We start from the raw sequence: 10,044 nt of genomic DNA, 5'->3' as shown, positions 1-10,044 counted from the left end.
TAGAGTAGGTGAACGGATGATCTCTGCATGTGTGGTTCCCACCGTGAAGCATGGAGGAGGAGCTGTAATGGTGTGGGGGTGCTTTGCTGGTGACACTGACAGTGATTTATTTAGAATTCAAGGCACACTTAACCAGCATGGCTACCACAGCATTCTGCAGCGATACGCCATCCCATCTGGTTTGGGCTTAGTGGGACTATCATTTGTTTTTCAACAGGACAATGACCCAACACACCTCCAGGCTGTGTAAGGGCTATTTGACCAAGAAGGAGAGTGATGGAGTGCTGCATCAGATGACCTGGCCTCCACAATCCCCCGACCTCCACCCAATTGTGATGGTTTGGGATGAGTCGGACCGCAGAGTGAAGGAAGAGCAGCCAACAAGTGCTCAGCATTTGTGGGAACTCTTTAAAGACTGTTGGAAAAACATTCCAGGTGAAGCTGGTTGAGAGAATGCCAAGAGTGTGCAAAGCTGTCATCAAGGCAAAGGGTGGCTACTTTGAAGAATCTCAAATATAAAATATATTATGATTTGTTTAACACTTTTTTGATTACTACATGATTCCATATGTGTTATTTCATAGTTTTGATGTCTTCACTATTATTCTACAATGTAGAAAATAGTCAAAATAAAGAAAAACCCTTGAATGAGTAGGTGTGTCCAAACTTTTGACTGGTACTGTATATATATATATGTTTCCTGAGTTTTTTTTATATCTCCTAGATTTAGGACAGACACTTCAAAACGTATGATTAATTTTTTTACTTTCCTTTTTCGCCATTTCTGAATGTGTTATTCAATGCGTTTCTATGGGCTTTAGTATTAAAAGGCCATATCAATATTTTATCAAATAACGTCTAAGACTATGCAATAGTTTTTCTTTTCTTTTTGACAACTTTTACTCCACTACATTCCTAAAGCAAATATGTACTTTTTACTCCCATACATTTTCCCTGACACCCAAAAGTATTTGTTATATTTCGAATACTTAGTAGGACAGGAAAATTTTCCAATTCACACTTATCAAAAGAACATGTGGTCATCCCTACTGCTTATGATCTGGTGGACTCACTTAAAGTGGCACTCAAGTCTCCTTTTCACCTCATTTAACACATGATTTACTTAACACAAGGCACAGCTCAATAGGTGGTCCAGGTATGTAATGACATAGCACATGTTCTGTATTGCTCCTGTATTGTTCCTCAAGCAAGGGGGGAGGCCGATGACATCACAAATTACCATCAGACCAACTCCTTGAAGCGTGCAGTTGTGTCTAAAAAATAATAAATACTTTACAGTGTTTATGCTTGTGATATCACTTTCCAACATAAAAAATTAAACAATCGCTGGAGGACATCTTTAACACAAATGCTTTGTTTGTAATTGATGTCTGATTGTTGAAGTTTGCTCATGGCTATCCATAAATAAATAAAAAACAAGGAAATCATGCTTTCTGGTTTACTTACTGATTTATATCATTTACTTTTGATACTTAAGTATATTTTAGCATTAACTATTAATGTTGATACTTAAGTATATTTAAAAGCAGATACTTTGAGACTTTTACTCAGTAGTATTTTACTGGGTGACTCACTTTTACTTGAGTCTACTAAGGTATCTTTACTATTACTCAAGTATGACAATTGGGTACTTTTTCTACCACTGCAGAGTTTCTGATTTGGTTCATTGTGCTGAGATTAGACAAATTGTTACCAATACAGAAATAGATGTAATGAAATACTGCCACCTGGTCATATAAAACACAAAAGGTTCCTTTTTTTGTATCTATAGCCGACACAATGTTCTTGCAGTTCTTTCTCCATCCAGCAGATGGGAGCATATGATAACACTAGTGTGAATTTACACAAGAGGGAACCATTGTTTCTGATGTAGCTAGCTTCACGCAGAGGGAATCGTTGTTTCAGATGTAGCTAGCTTGAGAACAAAAATATGTTGAGAATGAGTCCCTAGAGTAGCCACAGACTAGACAAACATAAAGCCACACAGAAAGGGTCAAGCATAACTGTGCACATACATATTAACACATATATAGTAACACTAACACATATATATTAACACATATATAGTAACACTAACACATACATATGAACACTAACACATACATATTACACATACATATTAACACTAACACATACATAGTAACACTAACACATACATATTAACATATACATATTAACACTAACACATACATATTAACACATATAGTAACACTAAGACATATATATTAACACATACATATATAGTAACACTAACACATACATATTAACACTAACACATACATATTAACACATACATATTAACATATACATATTAACACTAACACATACATATTAACACATATAGTAACACTAAGACATATATATTAACACATACATATATAGTAACACTAACACATACATATTAACACTAACACATACATATTAACACATACATATTAACACATACATATTAACACATACATAGTAACACTAACACATTAACACTAACACATACATATTAACACATACATATTAACACTAAACATACATATTAACACATACATATTAACAAATACATAGTAACACTAACACATGAACACTAACACATACATATTAACACATACATGTTAACACTAACACATACATAGTAACACTAATACATACATAGTAACACTAACACATACATATTAACACATACATGTTAACACTAAGACATACATATTAACACATACATATTAACACTAACACATACATATTAACACATACATAGTAACACTAACACATACATATTAACACATACATAGTAACACTAACACATACATATTAACACATACATAGTAACACTAACACATTAACACTAACACATACATAGTAACACTTACACATACATATTAACACTAACACATACATATTAACACATACATAGTAACACTGACACATACATATTAACACATACATATTAACACATACATAGTAACACTAACACATACATATTAACACATACATATTAACACATACATATTAACACTAACACATTAACACTAAGACATACATATTAACACATACATATTAACACTAACACATACATATTACACATAAATATTAACACTAACACATACATATTAACACTAACACATTCATAGTAACACTAACACATACATAGTAACACATACATATTAACACATACATATTAACACTAACACATTAACACTAAGACATACATATTAACACATACATATTAACACTAACACATACATATTAACACATACATATTAACACTAACACATACATATTAACACATATATAGTAACACTAACACATACATATTACACATACATATTAACACTAACACATACATAGTAACACTAATACATACATATTAACACTAACACATACATATTAACACTAACACATACATAGTAACACTAACACATACATAGTAACACATACATATTAACACATACATATTAACACTAACACATTAACACTAAGACATACATATTAACACATACATATTAACACTAACACATACATATTAACACATACATATTAACACTAACACATACATATTAACACATATATAGTAACACTAACACATACATATTAACACTAATACATACATAGTAACACTAATACATAAATATTAACACTAACACATACATATTAACACTAACACATACATAGTAACACTAACACATACATAGTAACACATACATATTAACACATACATATTAACACTAACACATTAACACTAAGACATACATATTAACACATACATATTAACACTAACACATACATATTAACACATACATATTAACACATATATAGTAACACTAACACATACATATTACACATACATATTAACACTAACACATACATAGTAACACTAATACATACATATTAACAAATACATATTAACAAATACATAGTAACACTAACACATTAACACTAACACATACACATTAACACTAACACATACATATTAACACTAACACATACATAGTAGCACTAACACATACATAGTAACACTAATACATACATATTAACACTAACACATACATATTAACAATAACACATACATAGTAACACTAACACATTAACACTAAGACATACATATTAACACATACATATTAACACTAACACATACATATTAACACTAAGACATACATATTAACACATACATATTAACACTAACACATACATATTAACACTAACACATACATAGTAACACTAACACATTAACACTAAGACATACATATTAACACATACATATTAACACATACATATTAACACATACATATTAACACATACATATTAACACTAACACATTAACACTAAGACATACATATTAACACATACATATTAACACTAACACATACATATTAACACTAACACATACATATTAACACTAACACATACATATTAACACTAATACATACATAGTAACACTAATACATACATAGTAACACTAACACATACATATTAACACATACATATTTACACTAACACATTAACACTAACACATTAACACTAACACATACATATTAACACATACATAGTAACACTAACACATTCATATTAACACTAACACATACATAGTAACACATACATATTAACACTAACACATTAACACTAACACATACATATTAACACATACATATATATATATTTTTTACAGTTTTTAATTTGTTGACACTAATTTCAGAACCTTGATGTCTTTTTTCAAAACTCTAGACACAAAACTCAAAACGGTCATCACTTGTAACACAGGCTGTCCAATGTTCAAAACATTGCATTGTGCATTCATATCTTTAAAGAAATATTGCACTTGCACAATCATTGGTTAAAAAACAAATGTATTGTGAAATACCAATGAGACGTTAATTTAGATCACCCACACACAAGCAATCGATAGTTTCACTGTGTCATTGTTCGTACAATCATTAAATATTGTAGTACAAAATAGGTGATACATGTTTCATTATGGTACTACATGTAAATACATCCCTGTAAAAGTACTGCAATAGTAGAGAGAATACTACAGACACAGTGGAATCATTGAACAAAATCTGAAATATATTGATGAAAAACAATACAGTACTGTAAAACATCAAATGCAGTGTTCCTCAACTTGCTTGCTTGTACTGTAAAAAGCAAAACATAGGAGTGATTACTGTACTTCTACATTTTCATCAACTCTGTCTTGTGGATTTGGCCACAGGTTCTCATCTACATCACAATGGATGTTTTCATTAGCCAAACGTCTTGGAAAAAACCTTCGGGCATGGCGAATCCAGGCCTGACACTGGTCTGCCGTGATGTCATTGCATGCGTCATCCATGGCCTGGAGAAGAGTGACTTGTTCATGAGGGCGCCTATCATAAACCTTCCATCTCCATGTGGAGAAAAATTCCTCAATCGGGTTAAGGAAAGGAGAATATGGGGGTAAATACAGGGTGGTAAATTGTGCATGGGCCTGAAACCATGCTTGCACCATATGAGCATGGTGGAACCTGACATTATCCCACACAATGACACAGGTCACGCCATCAGCTCTACAGACCTGATCGAGCTCATCAAGGAAGGTTACAAGGAGAGCTGCATTATATCATCCAATACGAGGTCTGCGACCCACCACACCATCTTCTGATATAGCCGCACACATTGTAATGTTGGCCCCACGTTGTCCAGGTACTTGGATGGTTGCCCGCTGGCCAATGAAATTCCGACCTCTCCTCCTTGTCTTGGCCAGGATAAACCTGCCTCATCCAAATATATGAATTTGTGATGGTTGTCATCAGCATCCAGCTCCATCACCCTCTAAAAATACATTTTGGAAAGAGATTTACTGATTACTGTACAATGTAGAATTATTAGGGAATTTTAAAACAACAGCCATCTTGAAACTGAACATACCTGAACATACTCAGTCCTCATTTGCTTCACTCTGTCTGCATTTCTTTCAAAAGGCACACGGTATAGTTGTTTTAAAGACACCTGGTGCCTTTTCAGCATGCGTGCAATAGTCGGCAAACTTATGGATTCCACATTGTTAAACATGTCTTCATTGTCCAAGATATGCAGGCGAATTTCATTTCTGGCCCGAACCAAATCGACCACAGCCTGCTCTTGTATTTTGCCTCTGCCTCCCCTATTTGGCCTAGTCTCAATTCTACAGGGAACATTACAGTAAGAAGACACTTGGCACATCACCTACTCTGTGATACACATTGGTATGCAGTAATTTTACAATTGAGAGTAGCATAATGTTTAGTGCATGCTGACGACTTACCGGTTCTCATTGCGGAAAGTTCTGATTATTGAGGCCACGGTTGACCTTCTGAGGTTTGGTTGTATCATTGTAGCCGCCTCAGTCATTGTCATGCCATGATTTATGACATGGTCTACAACTATTGCTCGGATTTCATTGGACAATCTTTGCTGTTGCTGCCGCTGTCTTGGTCTGTGACCTTGTCCTCTACCACGTTCCCCCACACCTCTCAAACGAGGCCCACGACCACCTCTCAGAAGGGGTGCTTGTCCCCTGCCATTCCTTTGACCAACACGTCTTCCTCGACTTCCTCCCACCACTGCTTGACCTCTATTGTGACCTGGATCACCTGCCGGCTCCATGTTACAGTACGTATCGCTATGTTGTTGCAAGTGGATCCCAATCAATTCTTTATATACTCGTTCCACAATGTGAACTCAATCATCAGTAACGAGTTGGCAGAATTGGACAAGCAATTACAAGGGCCTGCATCCATAATGTGCAGTACTATCAATACTGTAAATAGTCTGAAAATGAGGTATATGGGACCATAGAAACGGTGTCTGATAAAGAATGATGATGAAATATTATATCCATAGATATGCTCCACGCTAATTGGTGACAATGAATCTCGTTATCTTGAAACTTTTATGATCTAAACATGGAATATTGTTTGTCTGTTTCCATGCAACTATGCATTAAGAGTAATGCAACAGTTACTTATCATTTTGAGCAGTTGTATCAATTGATAGTTGGATAAATGTAATGAAATGAATAGACAATCATCTGAAATGTCATGTGTGAATTGCCTTTTGAAATAGTAGCACTTTGATGTTAAGTTGTGTCATATTGAACAGGTGATTTTTGTTAAATGAACAAATGAGCTTAGTTTTATGTGTATTGTATCCAAGCAATTGAGAAAAGTGTTAGAGTTTAGAAAAATGTGCATTTTGATCATTGGTTGTGAGTTTTATGTGTAGAGTTTTGAAAAATGGTTCTGAGATTAGTGTCAAAGTGATTGTAAAAAACGGTAACACTAATACATAAATATTAACACATTGTCACGCCCTGACTCAGAGGACGCTTATATGTTGAGTCAGGGTGTGTATATTCTATGTTGTGGTGTTCTGTGTTATAGGTTCTAGTATGGGTATTTCTATGTTGGCCGGTGTGGTTCCCAATCAGAGGCAGCTGTCGCTCGTTGTCTCTGATTGGGGACCATACTTAGGCAGCCTATTGGCACTATTGAGTTGTGGGATCTTGTTCTGTATAAGGTTGTGTTGTGTTACCTTAGGACTTCACGTGTCGTTTCGTTTATTGTTTTGTCGTGTGTTTATTCGTGTAATAAACATGTTTGCATATCACGCTGCGCCTTGGTCTGACCCGTTCATCAACGATCGTGACACACATACATAATAACATATACATATTAACACATACATATTAACACTTACATATTAATACATACATATTAACACATACAAAATAACACATACGTAGTAAGTGTGAGGGCGGCAGGTAGCTTAGTGGGTAAGAGCGTTGTGCCAGTAACCGAAAGGTCGCTGGTTCTAATCCCCGAGCCGACTAGGTGAAAAATCTGTCGATGTGCCCTTAAGCAAGGCACTTAACCCTAATTGCTGATGTAAGTCGCTCTGGATAAGAGCGTCTGCTAAATGACTAAAATGTAAATGTAAATGTAACATATACATATTAACACTAACACATACATATTATACCTCTGTAGCTCAGCTGGTAGAGCACGAAGCTTGTAACGCCAAGGTAGTGGGTTCGATCCCCGGGACCACCCATACACAAAAAATTTATGCACGCATGACTGTAAGTCGCTTTGGATAAAAGCGTCTGCTAAATGGCATATTATTATTATGTATTATTATTACACATACATATTAATACATACACATTAACACTAACACATATATAATAACACTAATACATACATATGAATACTAACACATACATATTAACACATACATTTTAAGACTAACACATACATATTAACACATACATATTAACACATACATATTACCACTAACACATACATATTAACACATACATATTAACACTAACACATATATATTAACACATACATATTAACACTAACACATTCATATTAACACATACATATTAACACATACATATGAACACTAACACATACATATTAACACATACATATTAACACATACATATTAACACTAACACATACATATTAACACATACATATTAACACTAACACATTCTTATTAACACATACATATTAACACATACATATTAACACAATATTATATTATAATATCATAAATTATTGGAGAATTTGACTGTGTCCATAAAATGTATATAGTATGTATGGGCTGGAAGTAGAGGCCTAAGCGTTGTTGTTCACTAGTTTACTCCAATTGGGGAAGGGGTGGTGGGGTTGGAAAGTAATGAAGGGAAATATAATTTTAAAAAGGATATGTGTGTGTGTGTTTGGATGTACAGTGGGGAGAACAAGTATTTGATACACTGCCGATTTTGCAGGTTTTCCTACTTACAAAGCATGTAGAGGTCTGTAATGTTTTTCATAGGTACACTTCAACTGTGAGAGACGGAATCTAAAACAAAATCCAGAAAATCACATTGTATGATTTTGAAGTAATTAATTTGCATTTTATTGCATGACATAAGTATTTGATACATCAGAAAAGCAGAACTTAATATTTGGTACAGAAACCTTTGTTTGCAATTACAGAGATCATACGTTTCCTGTAGGTCTTGACCAGGTTTGCACACACTGCAGCAGGGATTTTGGCCCACTCCTCCATACAGACCTTCTCCAGATCCTTCAGGTTTCGGGGCTGTCGCTGGGCAATACAGACTTTCAGCTCCCTCCAAAGATTTTCTATTGGGTTCAGGTCTGGAGACTGGCTAGGCCACTCCAGGACCTTGAGATGCTTCTTACGGAGCCACTCCTTTGTTGCCCTGGCTGTGTGTTTCGGGTCGTTGTCATGCTGGAAGACCCAGCCACGACCCATCTTCAATGCTCTTACTGAGGGAAAGAGGTTGTTGGCCAAGATCTCGCGATACATGGCCCCATCCATCCTCCCCTCAATACGGTGCAGTCGTCCCTTTCCATTTGCAGAAAAGCATCCCCAAAGAATGATGTTTCCACCTCCATGCTTCATGGTTGGGATGGTGTTCTTGGGGTTATACTCATCCTTCTTCTTCCTCCAAACAAGGCGAGTGGAGTTTAGACCAAAAAGCTCTATTTTTGTCTCATCAGACCACATGACCTTCTCCCATTCCTCCTCTGGATCATCCAGATGGTCATTGGCAAACTTCAGACGGGCCTGGACATGCGCTGGCTTGAGCAGGGGGACCTTGCGTGCGCTGCAGGATTTTAATCCATGACGGCGTAGTGTGTTACTAATGGTTTTCTTTGAGACTGTGGTCCCAGCTCTCTTCAGGTCATTGACCAGGTCCTGCCCTGTAGTTCTGGGCTGATCCCTCACCTTCCTCATGATCATTGATGCCCCACAAGGTGAGAACTTGCATGGAACCCCAGACCGAGGGTGATTGACCGTCATCTTGAACTTCTTCCATTTTCTAATAATTGCGCCAACAGTTGTTGCCTTCTCACCAAGCTGCTTGCCTATTGTCCTGTAGCCCATCCCAGCCTTGTGCAGGTCTACAATTTTATCCCTGATGTCCTTACACAGCTCTCTGGTCTTGGCCATTGTGGAGAGGTTGGAGTCTGTTTGATTGAGTGTGTAGAC

This window comes from Coregonus clupeaformis, chromosome 24 (assembly GCF_020615455.1).
Source record: "Coregonus clupeaformis isolate EN_2021a chromosome 24, ASM2061545v1, whole genome shotgun sequence".
Classification (NCBI taxonomy): Eukaryota; Metazoa; Chordata; class Actinopteri; order Salmoniformes; family Salmonidae; genus Coregonus; species Coregonus clupeaformis.
Note: the sequence above shows the minus strand (reverse complement) of the source record.